Source organism: Nycticebus coucang, chromosome 21 (genome assembly GCF_027406575.1).
Source record: "Nycticebus coucang isolate mNycCou1 chromosome 21, mNycCou1.pri, whole genome shotgun sequence".
In the NCBI taxonomy this organism is placed as follows: Eukaryota; Metazoa; Chordata; class Mammalia; order Primates; family Lorisidae; genus Nycticebus; species Nycticebus coucang.
The window spans coordinates 43,164,462-43,192,383 of record NC_069800.1 but is presented as its reverse complement, the minus strand read 5'-3'; the positions used below and the strand labels follow the sequence as shown (position 1 = coordinate 43,192,383).

The following is a 27,922-nucleotide window of genomic DNA, read 5'->3' as shown; positions in this document are numbered from 1 at the left end:
TTTGCCAAGATCTACCTCCCACTGGTCCACAGGGCACTGAAGCTCCCCCACGCCAGTCCCTAAGTCTTGAATCTCCCCACTAAACGCCACTCTGTGCCATCCCCATTGGTCCTCTCCTGCCTGCTGTCACCCCCAACATGAGCCCAAAGACAGGATCTTTTTTTTTTTTTGTAGAGACAGAGTCTCACTTTATGGCCCTCAGCAGAGTGCTGTGGCCTCACACAGCTCACAGCAACCTCCAACTCCTGGGCTTCAGCGATTCTCTTGCCTCAGCCTCCCGAGTAGCTGGGACTACAGGCGCCCGCCACAACGCCCTGCTAAAGACAGGATCTTTTTAACACCGGACCTGACCTGCCTCTGGCTCTCTTTTACCTTAAGGATCAAAATCAAGTTCCTCAGCTCAACAGTTGAGGCCTTCCGAGCTGCCCCCTCAGCCGACCTTTCCAGCCCTGTGCCCATCCCCACCCCCACCCTCTTGCCTAAAAGGCTCAGCAGGCCGCGCCTGTGGCTCAGTGAGTAGGGTGCTGGCCCCATATATGGAGGGTGGCAAGTTCAAGCCCGGCGCCAGCCAAACTGCAACATAAAATAGCCGGGCATTGTAGCGAGTGCCTGTGGTCCCAGCTACTTGGGAGGCTGAGGCAAGGGAATCGCCTAAGCCCAAGAGCTGGAGGTTGCTGTGAGCTGTGACACCATGGCACTCTACTGAGGGTGACAAAGTGAGACTTTGTCTCTAAAAAAGTAAAATAAAATAAAATAAAAAGCTCAGCAGGGGAGAGGTGAGAGCTCTGCACCACCCCTTCCCCCCCACTCCAGTTGTTTCTCCCTAGAGAGAGAATCTCCACTGATCCTTCAAAACCGCTCAGAGACAGAACCAATTGCTTTGGCCCTGGAGATCCCTTAGTGACCAGCATCTACCTCCGATCTCTCCTGCCTGATCTGCTATCACTGGCACAGACACCTCTCCTTGGTTGAACTGGGAGTTCCCTCGGGCAGGGGCTATTCTAATGCATCTTTGTAGCCTGGTGTCTCGTGCAGCACCTGGCACATGGCTGGCGCTGATAAATGTTCATGGAGTGTGAGAATGGATGACTAAATGGGGATCATGGGACATGAGGAAGTATTGTAGATGACCCATAAAACACTGCTCAGGAAAGTCATAGCTTTGATCTATCAGAAACAAAAAATGCTGTTGTCAAAATAAACAGTCACAAAACATTTGATTAATGAGGATTTAAAAGGGTATCAGGGAATGATCTAGTATGGCTAAAGATTTCAGAAGAAAGTTCCAAACCCAGGTAGATAGAGTGACCAGGTCCTACCTGAAGGGCAGGAAGAGGTGGGGAAGAGGGCCACAGAGGGGGCAGGGGTGGGAGAGTCTGGGTCCAGCTTGTTCTGTGTTGTTGCATAGGTGAGTTTGCCTCTCTGGGCCTCAGTTTCCTTCTTTTTAAAATGCAAAGGGAACATGGAGAATCATTTGAGGCAGCAAATGTGTGTCCAAAGAACTAAATACTTTCTCCACAGTCAAGTTAATGTGATCTCTGCCCTCCATTCAAACTCCCAGCAGGATTCGCAGGCACCCAGGGCTCACTAGTCTTAGGCATCTCCTGTCTGACCTGCAAATGCAGGCTTCCACCTGCCCCCCCCATACCTCCTTGCCCCCAGCAGTGTTTCAGGCAGTGCCAGGATTAAAGACTTGGTCCAGTGAAGAAGTTTCCTACCTAGCAGTGGAGAGAAAAGGGAGTGAGCTCCCCATCTCTGGGGGTATGCAAGCAGTGGTCAGGCACCTCAGGACACAAATTCTGACCTGGCACCTTGCAGGGTAGCATTGGGTTCCTTCTCTCCTTCCCCATATGGGGCTTTAACCTGACTCCTCCGGCACCAGGCAAAGGTAGTTCACTAACACGTCTGTCATCCAGCGAAATCCCTTAAAGGTTCTCAACTGCCTTCAGGATGAAGTCCAAGTTCTCACCCTGACATTCAAGGCTCAGTGGTCTGGGCCTGCCCCCTCTCAACCAATGGTTGCACCCCCACCACATGCCTCTCGGCCTTTGATACATGGTTTCTCCTGCCTACAGTTTCTTCCAGTACTCTGCTTGGCTGCTCAATGGAGGCATCACCTCCTCCAGGAAGCCTTCCTTGCTCCCAGCCTGGCCTTTGTGTTCCCTCGTGTATGCACACCCACCTTAACACCCATCACATTTCAGATAAATCATCTGTGTCCTCCCCTCTTCTGAAGACTGCAGACCCTCAAGGGCTAGGACAGCTCTCTCCTGAGCTAAACTGGCACTTCAGATATTCAGATGTTCTGACTCCAAGAGAGTCCATAGCTGCCTCAGTGAGGACTCTTTTTAATCATTGCATTGCTTTTTCAATTATGAAGGTCACGCATCTTGGGAAATTCGGATAATTATAAGAGGGGGATTTGCTGGGTCTGTATACTGTTTGGCCTACTTTACGCCATAGCCTACATTTACTTTTGGGGAGGCCACCCTCCCTGCTCTCCTCTCGGGAGGCTCTGGTGGTGCTGACTCCGCCCCCAGCTGATGGTGGCAGCCCAGGCTACCAATCAGAGCACTGAATTCTCCCAACAACAGCAATTGACTGAGGAGTGGGCACATATCACAAACTTGACCAATCAAGGCCAAGACTCAGTTCTGGGACCTGTGTTTGAGCTATCTGGGAAGGATTCTTGTTTATGCTCTGGACAGGCAGAGCTCAGCGAGAATATGGGAACATACCAGAGAAAATGGGGAGAGAAATCAGGTCCCAGTGAATTCTGACCTCATGGATCCAGCTGAGCCTAAAGCCAGCATAACTGTAACTACAGGCTAATGAATTCCATTTTGTTTAAACCAGTTTGGGATGGGCTTTCTGTCACTTGCACTTGAAAACGCTCCAAAATAAAATAAAGCTCAACCCTAGTTCACCGTCCAGAGGAAACCAATATGAACAATTAATGACTATCCTTCTGGGAATTTCCGTGGGCAAGAGCATGCATATGTTATATATTTTTTCCATAACAAAAATGAAAAAATAACTAGACATCTATCTATCTATCTATTTTAGAGACAGAGTCTCATTTTGCCACTTTGGGTAGAGTGCCATGGTGTCATCATAGAAACAAAAAATGCTGTTGTCAAAATAAACAGTCACAAAACATTTGATTAATGAGGATTTAAAAGGGTATCAGGGAATGATCTAGTATGGCTAAAGATTTCAGAAGAAAGTTCCAAAACCTCAACTTTGAGGTTGAGCTCACAGCAACCTCAAACTCCTGGGCTCAAGTGATCCTTTTGCCTCAGCCTCCTGAGTAGCTGGGAAAATAGGAACCCACCAAGACACCCGGCTAGTTTTTCTATTTTTAGTAGAGACGGAGTCTCACTCTAGGTCAGGCTGGTCTCAAACTCCTGAGCTCAAGCAATCCACCTTCCTCAGCCTCGCAGAGTGCTGGGATTACGGGCGTGAGCCACGGCCCCCGGGTATATAGATATCTAAGTGGATACCCTGTTCCTTCCCCCAAGTCTTAATGCTCAGGAAAGCTCCAAGTCCAGATCTTCTACAATAGACACCCTCTTATTTTCCCTCAACAATGCACCATGGACAAGTTTCCATGTCAACAAGTATAAATCTACAGCATGATCTCTACAGATGCCGAGACCGCTACTGTCTAGCTGGTCATAAGTTATTTAACCATCTCTTATAGGCAGAGAACTGGGTAGTTTCTAATCTGTATCTTAGAACTTAGAAAATGTGTATATTTGTACTTGCTGGTTTATTTATGATTAAATTCCACGATTCCAAGGGTTTGATTTCATGAGTGTGAGTTGCTCCTCTGCGTGAGATTTAAGATTCTCTGAGTGGCTGTACGGTAGTATCTGTCTTCCCAGGGAGGTGTACTGGTTGTCAAAAAAAGCAAATCCAAGGCCAGGGAAGGCCCCAGAATGGATCTCTGGGTAGAGCGCTCATTGGCAGATGCAAATGAGTTGGTGGGGAGGAAGACGGGGCAAGGGGTGGTGGTGATGCTGACCTGGGGTCGAGCTGGCTATGTGCCGAGGCAATCCATCCACCTCCCTGAGCCCTGCCTTGCAACCAGGTCTGAGGAAGACTCAAGCCTAGAGAGCCCTGGCAGGACACAATGAGCACATGGGAGCTGTCACCTCTGGTAGTCACAGTAGTGACAGAGTAGTACCATCAGCACCGCTGGTGCTGTCCCTCTGCATGTTTTAACTCCCTTAAGCCCCACAACCATGCTCTGATGATATTCTTATCTCTGTTTTTGCAGACAACAAAACAGCCTCAGAAAGGGGAAGTGACCTGTCCAAGGTCACACAGTCAATACATGGTGTAAGTGAGGTATGACTCAGATCTGCAGATTCCTCATCCCATTTTATTGGGGTATGTAGCAGGGGAGGAGATGTGCCCCCAAGAAGGCCTATAGGAGCCCTAAAATCATCTGTTCCTCCCCCTAAGTCCTAACTCTCCAGATAGACTCCAGGTCCAGAAGAGTATAAGGAAGATAGCAAAGACCTGCCATGCCCTACTCCCCAGGAGGACGCTGTGAACAGTTTTCAAACACACACAGTTCTTACAAAAATGATATCATGCTACCCATGCTGTTTTATAACCTCTTTAAAAAAAAAAAAACTCTATAACACATTATGAAGTCCTCCCTGCAGCAGTAAATTTAGATCCACGGCCCCGTTTCTCACAGCTGCGGCAGGTGTCACTGTGGCTACAGTTGAACAGCTTTAACTAGTCCCATGGTGATGGACAAATGGGTTGCTCCCAACTGTCCTGCTACTTCGAACAATGTTACAATGAAACACTGTCCAGCATGGCTACATCCTTCAGGGCTCGGCTCAAATGCCACCTCGTTAGGCCATTTTGGACAGTCCCATGTCATGCAGGCCCCCTACCCTGTTTATCTTCATAACATCACCATGCTAATTTCCCTCAGTGCACTGGTGGAGCCTCTTCCCATTCTGTTTATTTGGGTGACTGTATAATATGTATTCTCCTCCCAAGCCTGTGTGCCCTTGGAGGGGCGTAGACTAGTGGGCACTAGTCTTAAGAAATGTCCTTGGAACGCGTGAATGCTTTTGGAGCTGCTGCCCTGTCAGCAGAGCAGGCTGGCCCCAGCACCAGCTCTGGGCCCTGCACCTCTGCCTTCGAACTAGATTCCACTCACGTGCTGCTTGGGGCTTCTTTGCTTAGGGACCCTGGCACTGAGCCATGCCTGCTGCGCGCAGGACACAGGGCACTGGAGTCCAGCAGAGGGGCTCCCCTACTCACCAGCTGTATGGCTTTGGGCCAATCATTTCCCCTCCTGAGGCCTCAGTCTCCATATCTGTGAAAGGGGCCAATGTTGCTAATCTCACAGGGACGATTAAACAAGATAACAAATGTGCTTAGCACATAGTAGTTCCTCAAGAAACAGCAGCTTGGCCCCATATCCAGTGAGTTCAAAGGTTGGATCTGACCCCATCTCACTTGGATGGCTTTTTCTTTTTTTTAATCTCAAATGAGAGCTGAATATGTCCTGGCCTTATTCCCCCAGCTATCCCTTTCCTATCCTTTGGCTCTTGTCATTTAATAAACACTCTGCTCTGAATCTTTGTCAGACTCCCAGTCCCTTCATCTGGAAGGGTGAGGACAGACACTTGCCTGGGCAAGCACACTTTAAAAATACAAGAGGCACAGATAAGTATGGAGAACAAAGGGAGGAGCCTCTGCCCTTTGGGGGAGCTTGCTGGCCCCTGACCGTTGCACACAGGTCTTGAGTCAGCTTGTCTGGCTTCTCACCCCCTCCCTCACTCTTTGACCACATGACAAGTAATTTTACCTCTCTAAGCTTCATTTTCCTCCTCTGTAAAATGGGTAGAGTGAGAGAATCCATGAGGATTTATTTATTGAGATAAAAAGTAAAATGCTTAGCAAAGAGCCTGGCATTTAGTAATTACTCAGTAAATATTAATAATAAATCAAAGTAATAAATATTATAAATGTCATAATTATTTCTCAGCCTTTTTACAGTGACAGATGACATAGACAGAAAAGTGTCCAAAACAAAACCATTCCATGCAATACACTTTCACACCGCAAAGAACTGTGTGACTGCCACCCAGGTCACTGCTGGCCCCTTAGAAACCCCCTCAGGTCTCCCTCCCAAATCCTATGTCCGCTTTTCTCCACAAAGGTAATCCTCTATGGTGCTGTTACTATTATTAATAAGTGGATGAAAAAATAAACGAGGGTGTGGCTCCTCTGCCCTCCTCTGCCCATCTCCCAGGCCTCACTAGTGTAAGGACCCCTAGGCATGGAGACGCCCCATCCCATTTCCCGGCTTCGGCTGCTCTTTAAATAACCAGCTTATTAGCAAAATAGCAGCAGTAACACCTCCCTTGCTGCCGCCCAGACCTCCAACTTTCCATGCAATGCTGACGGCTGCTCACCCAGCTCATGCCAAGGAATCCTGTTCTCCGTCACTGGGCCACACACGCTAGGGGCTGCCAGCTCAGCTGCATTCTCAGGGCCTGGCCCAGGACACAGAGGTGGGCACTGAATGGCAATAATTTTCAGGAAAGACTGGGCTGTTAACAAGTAAGTCCTCATCCCAGGTCCGTGCCTCAGTCTCCCCATCAGCCTCCCATAAGGTCACTGGGAGTTTCACTGAGCTGATGCAGAATGAAAAGCCAGGCACAAAGTAACTGCTCAAGAAACATTCACTGTTATCAGGTTGTCCCTGTTACACATTTAGTCCCGACAGAGGTCCATGCATTCCTTGGGCACAAACAGAAGTGTTTGCAAATGATTAAATCCCATAAACACAGCTCTCAGACTGAGATGTCCTTATCACCTCTCCTACAACAGCTTCTCAGCTAAATGCAACAGCTGTCTGTCTGCAACTGCTAAGAAACACTGGGGTCCTGGTCCGGGGTCCCAGGCTGGGGGGGTAGTTAACTAATGGGGCCCCTTTTATGGTTACTAATAAGGCTGGCATGTATGAGTGTGCAGCTCTTTGCTCTCCTACAGTGAACTTCATAGGTTTAAAAAAAAATTATCTGGCTCGGCGCCCATAGCTCTGTGGGTAGGGCACTGGCCATATACACCGGGGCTGGCGGGTTTGAATCTGGCCCAGGCCTGCTAAACAACAATGACACTATAACAAAAAATAGCCAGGCATTGTGGCAGGCACCTGTAGTCAAGCTACTTGTGAGGCTGAGGCAAGAGAATCGCTTAAGCCCAAGAGTTTGAGGTTGCTGTGAGCTGTGATGCCATAGCACTCTACCGAGGGCAACATAATGAGACTCTGTGTCAAATCAATCAATCAATCAATAAAATTATCCAATGACATTTGCATATTATACATATTTAGGAGTCTTTTCCCTTCTTATAACCATCCCATTAGGGAGGTGGGCAGCTGTTGGCAGATGAAAGAATAGAAACCAGAGGGACTGGCTGCCCTGCTGAGGGCAGGTGACTCTGTAAGGCCCTGGGCCTTGTTGAGCCTCTGTTTCCTCATCCATGAACTAGACTAGTGGCCAGCATGGCCTTGGGAGATGGGTGTGAGGATGGGGACTTTTGGGTGCTGTGGTCAGTGCTGAGTGGGGACCCACAGTGACTGCTTCTGCTGTTCTTTTGGTGTTTGTGGGAAAGATGATCAGACAATGCTTTAGCCTTGAGTTAGAGTGGGGTAGCCTTCAAAGTCCCCAAGCCTAGCACCTCATCCCAAGCGGGGGGTAGGACAGGTAGGAGCAGGAGGAAGACAGGGAGAAGTGGAACACAGGTCCCCCAAGATCCAGAGACTCTGCCGGCCTCACCTCAGCCCCCGGTGCCCCCCCTTTCCTGAGCTTCTGTCACCATCTGCCCAGCCCCTTGGGCATGGCAGGAACTGGCCATGCAGTGCAGGTGGCTTCCCCTCTCTGATGCTGTTTCCTCTGTAAATGGGTGTGCCCACCACGCCCACCTCCTGGTTGTAAGGAGGACTGGATGAGGCAGGCCAAACTATAAATGGGACCCAGACATGTAAACTCTCACTGGGTCCCTGTGCCAGCACGTGGGCACCGTGGGTGAGAAGGCTGGGCTTTTCCCAACTGTGCCAAGCACAGTGGCCTGGTGAGGAGCCTGGGCCTGCAAATGCAACTACTTACCAACCAGGGAGTTACGTGCACAGGAAGAACAGGAACCAGTTGGGACCCAGCAGGCGTCACCTTGGGAGGGGGCGCTGAACCGAGGGCTGGCACACACATCCCTCCGGGCACTCAGTCAGGGGTGCTGACAGGAAGCAGCCAGGGACAGAGCCCCTGCCAGTGCCCAGGGGTGACCAGGTCCTGGTCACACTGGCAGAGAGGGAGGCAGGTGCCTGCAGGAATGGTGGAGGAATGGTAATTAGGAGGTGCCCTCAAGAAGCCCTCCACCTGAGACTCTCGGGCCAGCCCCCTCTAGGGAGGGGACAACATGGAGCGGTTGTCATAGAAACCCAAGTGTTTGTACAACACTACATTTTGCAAAGCACTCTGGCATCCTGGCTCCTGTGGGCCCCCACGTTGTTTTTTAGAGGCATATTTGCATGTCATGCATATTTACGATGCCTTTCCCACCACCCACAGAATCCCCACAGCTGCCGGGAAGCTGGGGCTCCAAAGGCTCAAGCCCTGCCCTGTCTTGCTTCTCCCTGCTTTTCCCTAGATGGGGGAAGTTAGGAGAGGGGCTGGACACAGTCCTGAGTTCAAATCCCAGCATGGCCTCTCCCTCGCTAGGCAACACAGAACCTCAGTTTCCCCACTTGCCAAATGGGAACAAGAGTGCGTCCTCTGAGGGCTACTGTAAGGAAGCAGAGGACAATGAGGTGAAGTGCCCGGCAGAGAAGGCGCCCGTCGGGACCCGTCCAGGAGGCTCCCCGTCCCCTGCACTCAGAGCAGGAGGCCCCATCACCACTTCCTCCACCTCCCAAGTCACACGTCGTGTGTGAGAGCAGAGGGAAGCCAGGTGTCCCCCTCCACCCTCTTCTCCTGAACAGGTGCCACCAATCCTGCTTAGATCTTTCAACCAGAGGGAACCAAGCCCTCCTGGGAGAAGAAAAAGGTTCCTCTATTCCACACCCCTTTCCCAGGAGCCTCTTGGCAGCCTTGATGGCCTTAGTGAAGCCCTCTGCCCTCTGCCTTCCCATTTTACAGGTCAAGAAACCGAGACACGGAGGAGCTGAGCTGGCATGGGGGCACGGAATCCAAGTGGCTAAATTGGGATTTGAACTCAGTCTTTCCACCTCTCAGCCCTGAGAGGGGAGGTGCATGGGTCACCTCGCTGGAGGAAGAGGAGAAAGGGGCCACGGCTGGTGGGGTAGGGTCACCTTTCTCCCCACCTCACCATCTCTCCTGGGGTCTGATCAAGAACAGAACCACCCACGAATCAGCACCAACCCTGTGCCAAGCCCGTTTCCTCCTTGCCACAGACCTACAACGCTATCCCTATTTTCCAAAGGAAGGAACGCAGGCGTGGATGGTACCAGTAACCACACACTGAGGAAGCGGTGGGCACGGCCTGAAACCCAGGCATCCGATTCTAGAACAACGCAGTCCTGCCTCCCCCGTGAGAATCTCATCCACCAAGAAAACAGGCATGGCCGTTGGAATGAAGTGTTTAAGAGCAGAAAAAGAAAATGCCGAACTCCCAAACACTCTGAATTAGCAGACATAAATTCTTAAAGATGCATAAAAGATTTCAAGATGCACCATAGGCCATGAAAATTGCCAGCGCATGAAAGACAGTGCTTGGGAAAATGTGTTCTCAACTAAGTCACTTTTAGCCAAATTCACCCAGAGCCCAGAGCTGAAGGAAAAGAGGTGGCAGCTGAGGAAGTGTCCTGTGCACAGCAGAGTGGCAGGGCAGGGCCCTGACCTGCAAGCCCAGACTCTTTCCCCTGCTGAGGGACCTGCAAGTCCCCTCCTCTGTTCCCACTTCTTTATAACATGTCGGGAAGCACCCAAGACAGTCTCTTGGGTCCCTGCCGGCCGTGATGCTGTTAAAGATTCTGCAGCTTCCAACGTGGATGAACTTTGAAAACGTGGTGCTAAGACTAAGAAGCCAGACACAGAAAACAACACTGAGCGATTACGCGAACTACCCAGAGCAGGCAACTGTGGCGACAGAGCAGACATGTGGTTGCCTAGGGCTGCCCAGCGGGGGCGCAGTGCCTAAGGGGAGGGTGGGTTCTTCCTGGGGTAATGGAATGGGCAAAAAATGGATTGTGGCCCTGGGTACACAACTCCGTGGCTCTAAAAGCCACTGAACTTTAATGGGTGAATTCACTTTAAATGGGTATAGTATGTGACTTGTATCTTGATTCTTTTTTTTTTTTTTGAGACAGAGTCCCATTTTGCCACCCTTGATAGAGTGCCGAAGTGACACAGTTCACAGCAACCTCCAATTTTTGCTTCAAGTGATCCTCTTGCCTCAGCCTCCCAAGTAGCTGGGACTACAGGCATCTGCCGCAACGCCAGGCTATTTTTAGAGACGGAGTCTCTCTCTTGCTCAGGCTGGTCTCAAATCTGTGAGCTCATACAATCCACCCACCTCAGCCTCCCAGAGTGCTAGGATTACAGGCGTGAGCCACTACGCCCGACCTTGTATCTTGATTCTTAACACTTAAAAGATTCTGCAACTTCCCAACGGGAGCCACCCTCTGGTAGCCTGCGGTGTCTATTCTAGAGGTCTTTGTATTTCACATTCTCCTCCTCCACGAAGCCCTCCCTGGCCCCCCCAGCAGGTCAGGCCCCTGTTACTGGCTGTGCATGTGCTCTTCCTCTGGCTGGGATGAGGGTGGCCCAAATGTCCCTGGGCCCTACCCCCCCCCCACCTCCTTCAGAATCCCGGATGAGACCTGACCTTGTGTGAGCGTCAGGGTAAGCAGAGCAGGGAGGGCTCTTAAGAGTTTAGACTCATAGGGCGGCGCCTGTGGCTCAGTCCATAGGGTGCCAGCCCCATATACCGAGGGTGGCGGGTTCAAACCCGGCCCCGGCCAAATTGCAACCAAAAAAAAAAAAAAAAAGCCGGGCGTTGTGGCGGGCGCCTGTAGTCCCAGCTACTCGGGAGGCTGAGGCAAGAGAATCGCTTAAGCCCAGGAGTTGGAGGTTGCTGTGAGCTGTGTGAGGCCACGGCACTCTACCGAGGGCCATAAAGTGAGACTCTGTCTCTACAAAAAAAAAAAAAAAAAGAGTTTAGACTCATAAAAATGAAGACTCTGGCTGGGCACAGTGCCTAATACCTGTAATCCTAGCACTTGGGAAGCCAAGGTGGGTAGTTGCCCGAGTTCAGGAGTTGGAGACCGGCCTGAGCAAAAGTGAGCCCCCGTCTCTACTAAAAATAGAAAAGTTAGCAGGCATTGCGGTATATGCTTGTAGTTCTAGCTACTCGAGAGGCTGAGGCAAGAGGATTGCTTAAGACCAAGAGTTTGAAGTTGCTGTGAGCTGTGATGATGGCACGGCATTCTACCCAGAGACTATGTTTCAGGAAAAAAAAAAAAGAATCAAGACTCCACCTGGTATGCAACAGATCTTGGGCAAATTTCCTAACTTCTTTGCAACTCAGTTGCTCACCTCTAGAATGAGAGTAGTTACAGCATTTTGGGAGGCTCAAATATATTCAACAAATGCAGCATATGTGTCCATCAATATAACACTGCCAGACACTCCACGTGGCTTGCCCAGTGCCAGTGCCTCCCTGTTTTGCTGGTCTGCTTAGACCCGCCACTGTAAGAGTGGATATCCTGATCACTGCCTGCCACTCACTGAAGTGTCAGCCCTGAATTTTGTCTATTCTGTTCATTGCCACATGCTGCATCTAGCACGTGGGAGTGCTTAGTGAATACTTGAGTCTATGCATATTTTCAATACCAAATAGATATTTATTGACCAATTGTCATGAGCTCTGGACTCTCCCTCCTTCCTTTTAACAGAGGAGCTCTTTCCCTCTCCAGCCCAGCTCGCCCCACGAGCTTGAAATTTCTACTAGCAGTTCTTGGATCTTTTGGACAAGACCCTTCATACTTCGTGTGTCCAGGCCCTAGTTTGTGACCTTCCCTGAAGACACTGCCCTCTTCCAGCATCTTCTAACCTGGTCAACCCCTTTTGCAACCAAGAAGCCAGGAGGCTCGCCTATCCCTTCCTGCCTCTCTCTCTCTCCCCCATAAGTAAAATCCAAGACTATGTCCTGTCTTCTTTTTAAAACTCCTACACGTCTCTCAAATCCCCTCCTCTTTATCCCCAGAGTCACCCCCATCTAGGTCAGCACCATCTCCTGTTCAGACCACTGTCCCAGCTTCCTCCCTGGGTGCCCTGCTGTCTCCCTTGGTCCATCTTCTGTGCAGTGAAGGATCTTTCAGAAAACATGTGGCACAAATGAAAGCCTCACCATGCAAGGTTGAGAAGTCAAAATCCTTCTTGACTCAAAAAATAAACTGAACAGGGGCTTTTCAAAGGAATCGACTCAGGGCTCCTCAGGTAACGAATGGCTCCCAAACTTTACCATCCCAGGCTCAGGTAAAACAGCATTAGTGTGTACAAAAATTTAATTTACAAAATGGATTTACACAGAAACTTTTACCTCAATAAAACCTTGGGAAGTCAAATTAAAAGGGAACAATAAGTTTTAAAAATAGCATTGATGGAGCCCCCCTCCATGCTCTGAGGATTTCCACCTGCTCCTCCTTCCAGCAGGCCCCTGGGACGGCTCTGGCCCTCCTGGCTACCTCAGGGACCCTGCTTCCTCCCCTCCTCAGTGGGCTCATCTCTGTACTGAATCCTTCTCACCCAATGTCCCTCATGAGTTTAACAGCCACCCAGACTGGCCTCCTAGTCCCACTGTGCACCCTGGCCTCACCCTGAACCTGAGGCTCATCTCCCCATCTGCCTCCTGGGCTTTTGGCCCCACACACCTCCAAGTCCAGATGGAAATCATCACTTTCTCCCTGAAGTACCACCCTGGTGACAGCATGATCCACATGTCCCTAAGCTAGAAATATGGGCATCAACCTGGACCACGCCCTGCCCCTCATCCCTCCTCAAGTCCTGCTGGTTCCGCCCCCAAATGTCTCTAGGGCTGCTGCCTCTCCCCAGGCTCCCTGCCCTGTGCTCTGCCCCCACCCAGGACACTGGGGCACACGCCAACCACCCACAGTCCACCTCCCCTTGACTCACCCTCCACTCACCACCCCAGCCCTCCAGCTCCTCATCATCCACCCAGCAAGCCACCACCCACAGTCTTCCAAGGCCCCCAGTGCACCAAGCCACAGGCAGGACATCATGACATGAGAATGACTTACATAGACCTGTCCCTGGCCTCAAGCTGCTCCCCACAGAACTGGGTCATGACAGGGGAACAGGGGTTGGAGGAGGTAGGAATGGAGTGGAGATGGCATCTATGCTGAGGGACAAACAAGCACAGGCATAGGAAGGAGACACCAGGGGTGTGTGAGGAATTTGCCCAGAGGTAGGAGCAAGGGAGGCTGGTTCTGCAAGGCCCCAGGACCAGGTCAGGAGTTGGCACTTTATGCTAAATGTGGACACTGGAGCCAGACAGTCTGGGGTCAGAGCCCAGCTCTACCACCTCACAGCCGTGTGACTTTGAACAAATGACCTCAGTGCTGCCTATCTGTAAAGTGGGAATAGTAACAAAGCTATTCCAAAGGGCTGTTGCATGGACTAAATGGCTAATGCATACACATATAACATCCTAGCACAATGCCTGGAAGACACGTGCTCAGTGACTGCAGCGGCTATGATTGCTCATATTATTATAAACATCCCCCAGTCAGCAAGCCGACAACAAGCAGTTTGGCACAGAGAAGGCACACGCTAGCTTAACTGCATGGCCTCCGCCTTGGCAGCTCGTGGCTCTGGAGTGGGTATTATTGCCCCTGCCTAGGATTCAGTGGGCTGCCCCTTCCCAGTCCCACCAGCACTAGCCTTGCCCTCATCTACCAGCTGCCCAAGCCAGTAACACCCACTGGCCACTGCTCCAGGCCAGCCCGCAGCGGCCAGTGAGCTCCCAGAATGCCTTGCTCTTGTTTTGAGATGCCTGGGCAGTTGCTCCAAGCTCCAAGGGCCAGGAGGCTTCTCCTTGGGGAGCTTTCTGATAGGAACAGCCCTGCAGCCTCTCACAGCTCTGGGAACACTGCCCCGCTCCTAATAGCAGGTCCTTCTAAATAGCACCAACTGGGAAGCCCTTTGCACAGCTCTCTCCTCTAACCCCATGGCTCTGTGCAGGCTGGACGCCCACCCACTCTGCAGATGAGGACGCTGAGCCTCAGGGAGGAGAAGAAATTACTTTGCCTCCAGATGTGCAGCCAGTAAATAGCTGATCAGGGCCTCAGATCCCAGAGCCTCAGCTCTCTCCCTTACGTCTCAGAAGTCCCCCCTCCCCAAGGATCAGGCCCCAAGATAAGGCATGGGCATGAATTTTCAAGGCATTGGGCAGCGCTGTCCACTAGGAGTCTGTGCCATGATGAAAATGCACCAATCCACGTAGGGCAGCTGTGAGCCACGTGCGGCTACCGAACACTGGAAATGTGACTAGTGCAACTAACAAACCGAACTTTTGATTTGACTTAAAGTTTCATAGCCACATGTGGCTTAGGGCTACCCTACCACTGCACTCCCAAGATACTCACACTTTTTGAGCCACAACTCACAAAACATTTTGTCATTTTTTAGGAAGACTTCTGCTTTTACAAATGAAGGCTACCCAGCACCCTTGAATTAATTGCTTCTTTATAATTCAGGAGTATTCAAGAAATAGTTGCCAAACTCTGGCTCTAGGCCAGGCACCAGACCAGATGTGGAGGACACACTTGTCCCTGCCCTCAAAGAGCTCAGAGTCTGGTAGGAGAGGAGATGTATCATACATTAGGGGCCAGAGCAGAGCAGACGAGGTGAGAACGAGGCTTATTCACTATCTGGGACTGACCCATGTGGAGGAGTCAGAGACAGATGCAGAGAGGAGAGGAACTGACGTGGCATCACTGCACTGGACAGTTCACACCTGCACATCCACCGTCATACCCATGCCCTGCCACAAGTCTGTGTGGGAGGCTAGGTCTGGTCTAGTTTTTGGATCCCATGCACTGGACTCACATTAGCTCACACTTCCAGAGTTAGCAAGGAGTGTGGGCCACAGCGCTACACCGGGACGTGGAGCAGGCCCTGCTCAGGGAGCCAGGGCAGAGCTAGCTGGGCTGCTCAGATCAGCACTCTGCAAGTCCTCCACAGCTGCCTCCAAGGAAAGTCTGCTCAGGAACCAGCCAGCGGTACCCAAATTTGTTTTCAGCGGAGGACCTGGAAATCAGATGTTCCCGAAATCCTCCAGAAGGACCAGTCCTGTAAATTTCTACACTTCTTGATACCTCTGATGGGACCTGTGGCCTCCTAACTGCCATTTGGACTCCTCCAGCTGCTCTGGAAGATCTTCTCTGTAAGGACATTTCCCTGTAATCACTTCATTTCTATTCTGCACTCTCAGGGTCTGCCACACTGGCCCACTCTTACCTGCCCTATTTTTCTTTTCTCTGAACTATTCTCTGATCTCACAGCTGGTTCATTTTGTCCGACTTGAAGGCATTTCTCTGCACTCTCCGAAGGTGCTCCTGCTTGGAGGTCTTTGGGTTTTGACAGCCCAAACAGTTCCGACCCTTCCATCTCACCTTGTTAACCCTGAGCCCAGGTCCACAGCCATCTCTGCTTTCCCTGCTCCCCTTGTTCAAGGCCCCTGTGATTCCTCATGGTGGTTTTGGAGCAAAAGGCAGGGAGTGTTGCAAAGGATACTTCCTGAGCCCCAAGAGTGGATGGGAGCCCTGACCCAGCCTAGGGCAATTAGAGAAATATCAGAAAGGAGGTGACGCTTTGGCTGCCACCCAGGCCTTGGAGGGCACACAGGATATACCAGGTGGGCAAAGTGGGAAGGGCGCTGGAGGCAGGAGGAATGGCTGGCACAAAGCTGGGAAGAGGGACATGCCAGGTTTGCAGAACTCTGAGAAATTCTGCACCAGTCACAAGCTGCTGTGTGTGCTCTGGGGAAGAAATAGAGGAGGGAGAGGAGAGACAGAGCTGGAAACACAGGTGGTGGCTTGATCATGAGGGTCCTGCAGTGTCAGTTTGGGGAATGTGGCCTTTACCCTGGGAGTGAGGGATGGGGTGGGGCAGTTTTAGGAGATGAGGATGGCAGATTTAGGAGACATTAAGACTATAAAAATCAAACTAGCTGGGTATAGTGGTGCACACCTGTAGTCCCAGCTACATGGGAAGCTGAGGCAAGAGGACTGCTCAAGTCCAAGAGTTTGAGGTTGCTATGATGCCACCATGGCACTGTACGCAGGGTGAGACAGAGTCTCAAAATAAATAAATAAATAAATAAGATGATAAAAATCAATCAGACTTGAGCTGATTCGATGTGGGGATGACCTGGAGGGAGGAGTCAGGGATAAATCCGAAGTTTCTGTCCTAGCGACTGCAGAATAAATTGAGCTTTTGACTATAACAGGTCAGCAAACTTTTTCTTAAAGGGCCGATGGTAAATATTTCAGGCTTTCAGGCCACGTGGCACTCCAAATCAACAACAGAAAACACATAAATAAATGGGTATGTTAATAAAAAGTTTTTGTAGAAAAACTCGTGGGCCATAGTTTGCTGATCCTTGAGATATAAACAATAACAAAACCATTTCAAGTTGGCGTTACAATAAAGTGAAATTGCTGGGTGCAGTGGCTCACACCTGTAATTCGAGCACTTTGGGGAGCTGAGGTAGGTGGATTGTTCGAGTTCGAGACCAGCCTGAACAAGAGCAAGACCCTGTGTCTACTAAAAATAGAAAAACTAGCTAGGCATCATGGTGGGCACCTGTAGTCCTAGGTACTTGAGAGGATGAGGTAAGAGGATTGCTGTGAGTTACGCCATCAGGGCACTCCTACCCAAAGCACATAATGAGACTCTGTCTTAAAAACAAACAAGCAAACAAAACCCAATAAAGCGAAACTGATCAATGTATACAATTGAAAAAGGCTGAAATTGTGGTGGACTTCAGGAACAGTTCAATCAAGGTTCCAGCTTCTCAGCCCTGTTCTCTTCCATGCATCAACTATATCCTAAGGCTGGCTTCTCTGGTGCCCACAGAATGGCTATTTCAGACAAACATACCATCAGGGGAAGAGAAAGCACTGCTGTTTCAGCCATGCCCTAAGAGTCATTTTGATTGGACTAGCTTAGTGCACATGCCCATTCAGGAACCAATCATCCTAGATGAATGATGGAACACACTGACTGGCCTAGCCTGGGTCATGAGCTCTATGTCCTGATTAGCTGCCTGGGTCCTGAGCTCCATCCTTAAGGAAGGGGTAGAGTCTGTTTCCTTAAAACTATATGGCTCCCTAACAAAAGTCAAGGTCTGGTGGGATGGAAAAAGGGGGGTTATGCAAGAGAAATGAAAACATTTGTCCTTACAAAGACTTATTCAAATCTTCACAGCGGCATTATTCACAATAGCCCCCAATTGGAAACAATCCAAATGCCCATCACCCAGGGAACAGAAAATATGGTATATCCATAAAATGGAATGTCACTCAGCACTAACAGGAATGACATGTGTGACAACAGAGAAGAACATCAAAACCATACACTGAGGGATGAAGCTAGACACACAGGCCGCATGACATATGTTCCCATTTGTATGACCTTTCTAGAAAAGGCAAAGCTACAGAGACAGAAAGCAGATTAGTGGTTGCCTGGAGCCTTGGGTGAAGAGTGAGATTTATTGCAAATGGACAAAGGGAACATTGGATTGTGGCGTTGGTGGTACACTGTGTAAATTTATTACAACTCATCAAAATGTATACTTAAAATAGGCAAATCTTACAGTGCACACACAGCACTTCAATAAAACTGTTTTTTAAAAAGACTTAAGGAAGGGTGGTGAGGAGTGCTAGGTGCAGCCACAGGCCATGGTGCCACTCATCAGTCAGGGCACAGAGTGGCAGGCGCAGGCCTATGGGCGAATGCAGAGGTCACTCTGGACATGCGTAGCAGGAGGAGCTTCTGGGCCATCAGGAGGGCTGTCCAGGAGAGCTCCAGGGAGAGGCCAGACATGAGCTGTGGCTTCGGGGATTGTGAGTGTTCAAAGTGACACTGAAGCTATGGAGTTGACGAGCACCCTGGAGACAGTGTGGCCTGAGGAAAGAAGCCAGCCAGGACAGAGCTCTGTCCTTCCCACTGCCATCCCCACCCCACCCCTGCTGGCCTCCCGTTCTGTTCTCCACAGTTATCAAGGGTCAGTGAGGGAAGACAGTAGCCTCTGGAGGTAGCTGACCTGGATGCCAAACCCACTTCTGCCACTCACTTGCTGGTGACCTCAGGTGAGCTGCTCAAGCTCTCTGAGTCAGCCAGATAGACATCATGATGGCAACCTGCCAGGCCTGTGGGGAGGAACAAACTGGACATTCTAGGCAGGACTGGATCCATTGGAAGCCCTTGGCAGGCGCCAGCTTCACACCCGCTGGCATGAGCCAGCCATCAGAGGCTGCTGCAGCTCACTGCCTCTGCTGGCCCCTCTTCCTCTGTCAGTCCCCTAAATGTTTCTGTTTCTCAGAGTTCTGAATGGCAAAGTGGCAGACCCAAGTTCAAGCCCCAGCTCAGCTCCAGCTACTGCAGCCTGGTCTCTAATAAAAAGGTCTCAACTTCTCCAGCCATGCAACTCTTGGACCCTTTATGGCTACCACACACCGAGTCCTATGACCAAGTGTTGATAGGAAGTGCTTCCGCCCTTTATAATGGAAAACCATAAAATGGCCTCCAAAAAGTCATCAGCAGAAAAAAGGCCCAGGGTTGGGGAAAGGGCAGGAGGAGCCTCCACCCTCACACCCTGCCCTGGAGAAGTGTACTCAGGCAACAGAGCCAGGCCCAGCCCAGATGCAGATTCAGCCACTTTGCAGGGACAGCTGAGGTCACCATGTGACTCCTGCTCATGCTGCCACAGGCAGCATGGGTTCGGTGGGTCTTTCCTTCTCTGAGCCATGGCTGCCCCGTCTGCAACCCCCTCCAGGAAAGCAGTTCTGTAGGCCCAGCTTTCCCCCATCCCCAGCTCTGAGCTCAACAGGACTTCTGCTCCACACCCCCCCATCTTCCACCACTCCAGCCCTCTGGGGCCTCCACAGGCCCCCGGCACCTCCATGGGAGCTACTGAAAGGCTAACCCACCAGAGTCAGAGTCAAGATCTGCAAAAATGAATGGAGGCCGGAGGGGGCAGGTATCTGAGCAAGGCCACCCAGCAACATGGGAGCAGCTGGGGACAGTGCAGACCGGGACCTCCCGACTAGCTGCTCAGTTCTGTGGCCTCCTGTGTGGATTTTATGACAGCAAAAGTTTCAATCTTCTTTATGTCTTTATAAAGACTCAGACCCACACCTAGATTTCCAGTTCCCCAGACCTGTCTCCTATATCCACACTTCCCTGCTGAGGGGACCCGATGGCCCATAGCTCAGTCCCCTGTCCACTCATACAGCCTCCTGTGTCCTCCTCAGGGACATGTCTAGCCTGGCTTCTCCCCAAATTCCTGACTTCTCCATTCAGCACTGCCCACTTGACCTCCACGTTTGGACAACAAAAACATATCAGATAAGTTCTTATCTTCCCAACTTCCCCCCAAACCTGCTCCTTCTGTAGTTTCTCTGTCCCAATTGATGTGACCCCAGTTTCCTTCCAGAGCCAAAACCTTAGGGTCTTCCTGAACTCCTCTCTCTCACCCCACGTTCAGCCCACAGGAGACCCTCCTGTCCTCGCCTTCAGAACATCCCAGAATCCAATACCCCTCCCACCCTGACTCACGAGCAGCCTCTGAGAGCAGCAGAGGCCTCACAGCCCTGAGGGGGAGGATCGGGCAGTCAGGGCCTGTCTCCTCTGCTGGCTGCAGAGGGGAGACTGAGCCAAGCTGGTCAGCACCCCTCAGCCTTATCACCTCCCTGCCATCTGGTGTGGGAAGCACTTAGTAATCACCTACTGTGTGCAGAGGCCTATGCTGGTGCTTATTGGAACAAAGGTTGCCACCACCCACCCCCTCCCCACCTACCCCCTCCCCACCTGCTACCCTGGTACAGAGGCAAGTTCTTTTTGGCCATCATATCACCTGATTCTCCCCAAAGAAATGACAGATAGCTACTATCAGGCCTATTTTACAGACCAGCAATGTGAGGCACAAGTTTTTATTACCTGCAAATCTAGACACCTAAGAAAGCTGAATTCTGAAACTCAGGAAAGTCAGGGTGGGGCAGGTGCTGGGGGAGGAGAGGGGCCAGGGCCAGGAGGATGGGAGAGGTCACAGATGGGTCCCCGCCACTCCACCCGGGCAGCCCTGCTCTCACCCCTGCCCAGACACTTGTGCCCACCCTCTATCTTCCCAGGCACTCGCGGCTGCCTAATTTGTGCCCTACATCCATGAGGAAACTCTCTCCAGCAAACAAGGAGAAACTGGTACCAAGAGGGGTGTTGGGCCAGCTAGGCCTAAGGACAAGCTGAACCCGGGGGACGAACCAGGCTTGGCACACGCCAGCCTCCTGCCTCCCTGAGCAGGTCCCTTTTCCGTCCCCATAGCATCTCACCCAGTGACATGTCTGAGGAAATGAAGCAGCCACCTGGGACCCACAGGTTGAGAATGTGGCAGCCATGAGATGTCGGTACAGTCATGAACTTGGGAGCCTGTGGGCAGGAGGGACTGTGCCCAGTTGGGCTGCTTCTCCAGGGGAAGGAAAGTGGGACTGGGCTGGGGCAGGCAGCCCATCTCCTAGGGATGCAGACAGCGCTGCTCCCCCAGAAACACCCTGGGGAATTTAGTTCCAAATAAATAGCTATTATTTATTAATATAATTACCATATGTTATGTTATCCAAATTAGAAAACTTAAGACATTGAAAGAGAAACTTAGTTATTACTCCAGAGCAGTCCTGGGCAAATCATGACATGTAATTATTTATTGAAAAACCTACTATGTGGCTTGGCGCCCATAGCACAATGTTTATAGCACAGTCACATACACCGAGGCTGGTGGGTTCAAACCCAGCCCGGGCCACCTAAGCGACAATGACAACTGCAACGAAAAATAGCCATGCATCATGGCAGGCACCTATAGTCCCAGATACTTGGGGAGGCTGAGGCAAGAGAATTGCTTAAGCCCAAGAGTTTGAGGTTGCTGTGAGCTGTGACACCACAGCACTCTACTGAGGGTGACATACTGAAACTCTGTCTCAAAAAAAAAAAAGAAAGAAAGAAAGAAAGAAAAACATACTATGTGCCAAGATTCGTTCTGGACACTTTATATCCATCACCCCCTTTTTATCCTCACACCTAGTATCTATTTTCTCTTCTAGAAAGTAAGCTCCATGAGAGTAAGGACTTTGCCTATTTTGTTTACAGTGGACAAGCACTCAAAAAGGTTGTCATAATTCACAGTAAATGCTCAATAAATATTTGTTGTACAAGTGAGTGAAAAATAATGATCCCCAGTTGGACTAAGAAACAGAGCATGGCAGGCATTGCTGAGTGTCCCCTAATATCTCTTCTTGAACTTCTGAATTTCATTTATTTATTTTTTATTTTATTTTATTTTTTGAGACAGAGCCTTAAGCTGTCATCCTGGGTAGAGTGCCGTGGCATCACAGCTCACAGCAACCTCCAACTCTTGGGCTCAAGTGATTCTCTTGCCTCTGCCTCCCAAGTAGCTGGCACTACAGGCGCCTGCCACAATGCCCGGCTATTTTTTGATTGTAGTTGTCATTGTTGTTTGGTGGACCTGGGCTGGATTCAAACCCATCAGCTCTGATGTATGTGGCTGGTGCCTTAGCCACTTGAGCTACAGGCACCAAGCCAAACTTCTGAATTTTAGCTGGCCACTTGGCCATCCAGAAAAAAATGTCTACATATCCCTGCCTTCTCTGCAGACAGGTGTGGCCATGTGACCATGTTCTTGGTAGAGGATGTAACAGAAGTCTTATGTCCAATTTCTAGGAAAGCCAACTTCAGAGGTCATATGTGCAACTTCTGCTGGCTGGGAAATGGATGTGATAGCTGGAGCTGCAGCAGTCATCAAGAATCATGAGGTGAAGCTCCATTTTATGGAAGACATAGTTACCAGATAGAAAGAAGTCTAGGTTCTTGATAATCATGGAGCCACCAGTCTGGCCTTGAATCACTAACCTAGATTCATATATGAAAGATAAATAAAATTTCCATCCTGTTTAAGCCACTGTTATTTTGGAGTTTTCTGTTACTTGGAGCCAGAGTCCCACAGTTTTTCTATAAAAATGCCAAAATTCAAACCCTGACCATCAAGCATGCACAAGCAGGGACTGTGTCTATCTCATCTCCACAGCACTCAGGGGCAGCAGAGGGCCACATGGTAGGTGCTCAACAAATATTAGTTGAATGAATGAACAAACAAGCAGATGATTGTCTTGGCTTGGGCTGACGCTGGGACTCAGTTCCATGATCTGGTCCCATGTGCCCCTGACTCCTCTCTTGCTGTCCCTTCTGCATACACTTGAACATTCATCTCTCCTCTCTCTAAGTACCAACAGCTCTGTGTCTCATGTGATAGCAGCATCTAATCTTTGTCAAATCCATAGACACAGGGGCTCAGGTTTTCCCAAATTATCCTCTGGGCCAGGCCCTGGCTAGGAACTAGGGAGATGCTGTAAATGGGCCAGGCTCACTCCTCCCTCAGGCTCAGCCCCAGGAGATCTGGGAGTTCTGGGTCAATGCATCTCCCTGCCAGACAGAGAGCACTCTGAGGGCGGGGACATCACCCAGCATGGGGACTGGCACAGGCAAGGCTTAAAGAAAGAGGGAAAGATTGGAAGTGCCAGCACCACATGCTGTGGGGTGAGACTTGGCAATGTGCCCCCAAGGTTCCCTGCTGCACTGCCTGAGTCTCCACCGTTGGATTCACTGCCTGGAGCTAATGTATTGGAAGCCCTTGGTACAAGAAAACCCTCCCCCACCTCCAGGACCCCCAGCTCTACCACAATTAACTCATTTTTGGCCACTGACTTCAGCATGGAATCATTTTATGTGGAGCAGGTTTGAAGGCTAGAGTGTGGATGTGTTCTAAGAGGAAAGAGGTGGGTGGGAAAGAACTGGGATGGTGGCAGAGGTAAAAATTGGGTCTGGGGTAGAAAAAATGGGTCCTAAACCACTGAAGCGGTAGAAGGCAACAGAGAAAGGAAGTCAAGGGGCTTGTATAAGATGTAGCATTCACGTGCTTGGCAGTCCAGATAAACCCCACCTACTTCTCCGAATGCACCAACTACCAGCTCATCCCACACCACACATGCGGCACAACCTGTTTTCCTGTATGCATCACTTTGTGGGTTCTGCTTCCCCATCCACAAAGCCATCTGCCTAATCTCAGCTGGGCAACATCCTCCCCACTCTTCAAGGCCTGGCTGAAACACCACTGTTTCCAGGAGGCCTTCCCTGATGGCTCTTCTCAGGACACAGCACAATGCTCAGACTTCCAGTGTCTGCCCCTGAGAGGTCAGAGCTCCTGTAAGAACCAGTATGGTGGCCTCACCAGTATAGTCAGCCCAGTGGGTGGAGAACAGTCTTCACTGAACCCCTCAAGGCAGCCACAAGAGCCTCCAGCCACTAACTGGCACAGGGTGCCCATAACCATCAGACCCTGGACTCTGCCCACAGAGGTTGGATCCTGGATCCTTTAAGAGGTGTTGGTGGGACCAGGAACCTACATTGTCAATTCCCTCCAAGGGATTCCAATGCCAGGTAAATTTCAAGTCCTTTGACAAGGCAGGTGAGAGATAAATATCTGCTGGAATGAATAAAGTATAATAGGGTGAGGAGGAGGCTGCCCCAGCTGTCCTGAAGAAAGGCCCTGATGGTGGGGCAGGTAGGCCAAGTGCATACTCCATGGGATGTGAAGGCTCAGGAGAGGTGTGGCGATGCTGGGACCTGGAAGTGTGGCTCTGGCTCCTCCCCTCCCAGGAGGAAGGGTCTCTGTGTCCAGTGGACTCATTGTGCCAGGAAAACAGGGGGAGCCTTGGCTTTACTAGCTCATCCAGCCCCCTGCTGCTTCTAAGTGGCAAGGATGAAGTGGAAGGTCCCATCCCATTGAAAAAGACCTGCCTGCCCCCCAAGGCCAGGGCCAAGCTGAGACCCAGGGCCAGTAGGCGCTGTCCAGGGTGCTGAAACTCCAGCCCAGACAGGCTCCCCGGACGAGTTCTCCTTTGGTAATACTTTCTTTTTTTTCTTTTCTTTTTTTTGTAGAGACAGAGTCTCACTGTACCGCCCTGGGTAGAGTGCCGTGGCGTCACACGGCTCACAGCAACCTCTAACTCGGCTCACAGCAACCTCTAACTCGGGCTTACGCGATTCTCTTGCCTCAGCCTCCCAAGCAGCTGGGACTACAGGCGCCCGCCACAACGCCCGGCTATTTTTTGGTTGCAGTTTGGCCGGGGCTGGGTTTGAACCCGCCACCCTCGGCATATGGGGCCGGCGCCCTACTCACTGAGCCACAGGTGCCGCCCTTTGGGTAATACTTTCAAGCACAGGCTACACCTGGCCCAGACTTGGGGGGAAGATTAGTAACTGGGGAAAGTTAGGGAGCCATGGACAGTTGAGCTCCACACTTCCTAGCAGTGTGATCTTAGGACAGCTCTTCTCTCTATGCCTTAATTCCCTCAAATGTAAAATGGGAACAACCACCATACTGACCTCCTGAGTCTGGGGAAGAGTAAATGCAGGCGCAGTATACGGTGGATGGAAGGGTACAATGAACACAGCTACTACCGCTGGATCGTGGACTTGCTGGCTCAGGAGGCTAATTTTGTTTGTGCTTACTTTGTGTCTGGTATTCCAAGAGCCTTACCTGCTTTTATTCCCAGCAGTCCAGTAAAGGAAGTACTAAAATGGGGACAAGAATACGGATGGATATTCTGAGGCTCAGAGAGGTCAAGTTAGTTGCTAAAGATCACACAGCTAGTAAAGTGAGAAGCAGAAATTTCAGACCATTATTATGCTTTCAATCTGTCCCTCCCCACTCCCACTGGGCAGATAAAGGAACTAAGGACCAGAAAGGGCCCAGACTTACCACGAGTCACCCAGAAAACCGAGGGTTTCACCTCCCGGCACAGACCTCTTTCTTCTTGCTGCTCTAAGCCAGGCTCCCCCAGCAAGGTGAACCCATGTGTCTGGGATAGCAGGCAGGCAGCTCCCTCTGTGGTCATCCCTCTGCCCAGCTGGAGGGTCCTCTGTCAAAGCAGAGACATGAAGTGGCCCAGAGACAATGTGTGTCAGCTACAGCCACAGTGCCCTTGCCAGCAGGCATCTGAGTGCCAGGGAGAGGGTGGCGCCACAGCACTGCTGCTGGGGGCCCTCCAGCTCTGGCCTGGTTTAGAAGGCCCAGACATGCCACCGAGCTGTTCTTGTCCCAAATTTCCCGCTGAGTGAAGCATGTGCACACATGCACACACAGGTACAGTTCAAATTCATCCAGCAGAGAGTGGGCAAAGGGTCTTGACAGCCCCCAAATCCAATTCTTTTCCTTGGGGAGGTGCAGCTTTGACCTCTGCTGGGAATGGGGGACAAGCAGGCATTAAAAGTGGAGGGACTCAGAAAACTGGCCTCCCACACCGGCTCTGCTCCTTCCATGCTGTGTGACCTTGAGCAAGTTAAAGAGTTGGTCTGATGTGCTGACTCTATGAAACAGGGTTCCTAGGCCCTGGCGTGGGGTACCAAGGGGTCATGGTTAGAATTGGTCACTACCCAGAGAGGGGTAGCTCAAACTAGAATCCCAGGGACAAATCCCAGCTCCTGGGGTTGAGTCGTCCTCGGTCACCCTGTGCCCAAGCCACAGCTGTTTGCTGCCACAGTGACTGCAGCATCCATCCTCCCAGGTTCCCTGCTTTTCATGTGCCCCTCAAAGTCACTTTCACAGAGGCCGAAGAGGTCTTCATCAAATGGAAAGCAGAGCCTCTGGCTTCTCCAGAGGCTTTCCAGAGCACGTAGGGAAAGGTGCAAGACCTGCTGAGGCCCAGAAGACCCCTCAGGTCTGGTCCGTCCTTTGCCCCTTCCCCTCCCCCATCCCCAAGCCATCCTGCCCTCTCTGCCCCTCCCTGGACACATGCCAGCCTGTGTCCCACCTCCAAGCACATGCCTTGGCTGGTCCTACACTGCTCTCTCCCCACCAGCATTCACACAACTGGTTCCTTCGCCATGCCTCCAGGTTTAGCACAAATATCACCTCCTCTAAGAGGCCTTCCCTGGCTACCCTAAAGTCTGAGAAGCCTCCCAGCACTGGACACCAGCTCTGGCTTTTGCTGCCAATTAGGGGAAGAAGCAACTCTGCTGGCAAAGGACAGGGGTACACAATGTATTTGCCAGGGAGCTGGCATGTCATGTGACTCTCTCAGGCTGCAAGTAGCAGTGTAACAAGCCCTGACATTAAGGAACCCCTCTGATGAGTGGCCCTGGGCACGTCACTTGCCCTCTGTGGGCCTCAGTTACCCATGACCATGTGACAGAAAAGCAAGTTTCTGAGCCCTTCCAGGGGCCAAGGCCACCTCCATCCAGGCCCCACCCCACATTGACCCATTTTTCTGAGGCTTCTCTGAGCTCAGACAGTTGCTCCCAGAAGGCCCGATCCCATAAATCACAGCTGATGATTCCACTGAGCGTGGCGGCTGCTGGCGCCCAGGCATTTTGTGGCCATTAATCAACATGGTAGTACCGAGGCTGTCTGCAGGGCCTTGGTGGGAGCTGGGCCTGGCTCGAGGCTGGAGCCTGCTGTGCTGAGGTCCCCACCCAGTCATGCTCACTTACCTGCCCTTTCTTTTTTTTATGTTTTATTTATTTATTTATTTTATTAAATCATAGCTGTGTACAATAATGCGATCATGGGGCACCATACACTGGTTTCATAGACCGTTTGACACATTTTCCTCACACTGGTTAACATAGCCTTCCTGGCATTTTCTTAGTTATTGTGTTAAGACATTTACATTCTACATTTACCTGCCCTTTCTATCCAGCACCACCCCATGCAGCCAACAAATGCTCCCATTCCTCTCTCCAGAGGCACCCTCATCTTGCACCCGACTTTACCAAAGAAGTGTCTGAAGCACAAAGAGGAGGAGTGATTTGCCCAAGGTCACACAGCAAATATGGGCGGCCCCTGGCTCTGAGGCTCCTGACAGTTGGCCCCTCACAAGGGAGACCCCAGCCAGGGAGCAGATGTGGGGTGCTGAGCCACTGCCCAGCTCCATCCAACCCGAGGAGGACCTCAACTGGCTGCTGTGCCTAGGCTTGCAGTCCCCTCCTAGGGTCCACATTAGGCAGCATGAACTCTAGTCCCTGGTGCCCTGACCCTGAGGCCTGCCTTCAATTTCTCTCTTCAATCTGCTCAAGGAAATGAGGAGGAAATTGAATGGGGTGTCCCCGGGGCACGGATACTGTGCTGCCAGTCTGCAGGAAGGCAGGAGGCTGCCCTGGCGCCGGCTGGGTGCTCAGGATGATGCCCCAGCAACATCAGGAAAACGCTGGTAGGCGGAAGCAGGGGTGACAGGCCCAGCTCTTCCCCCAGTGTCTGGGCGACTCTGGGAGAGGCCTGTCCTCCCATCTGTTCACCCACCCAGTATTTACCAAGTGCTAGATGTGTGCACTAGAGTCTGAACGGGGCAGTCTGAAGGCCCACCGGAGTGCAGACTCTGGGGGCTCAGACACCCACCCCCCGCTGGAGCTGTGTGACCGTCATCAAGTCCCATGGCCTCCCTGTACCTTGTTTCCTCACCTCTAAGGTGGGAATGATGGAAACTGTACCTCTCTCAAGGGCTACTGTGGGATCAAAGGCCTGTGAAGGTGAACGCATGCTGCCTAGCACACAG

General features: G+C 51.1%; 1 protein-coding gene across 4 annotated transcripts in view; it reads right to left on the bottom strand.

Annotated features, from left to right (window-relative positions):
- Positions 1 to 27,922, bottom strand: part of DLGAP4 (DLG associated protein 4) — a 199,249-nt gene that overhangs the window by 133,530 nt on the left and 37,797 nt on the right. For 3 of the 4 annotated variants that reach the window (XM_053573557.1, XM_053573556.1, XM_053573554.1), the window contains exon 2: positions 8,151 to 8,362. The exons of the other annotated variant lie outside the window; for it this stretch is intronic. The gene's annotated coding sequence lies outside the window, so the exon portion shown is untranslated. The remainder of the gene's footprint in view (positions 1 to 8,150; positions 8,363 to 27,922) is intronic. 4 annotated transcript variants of the gene reach the window in all.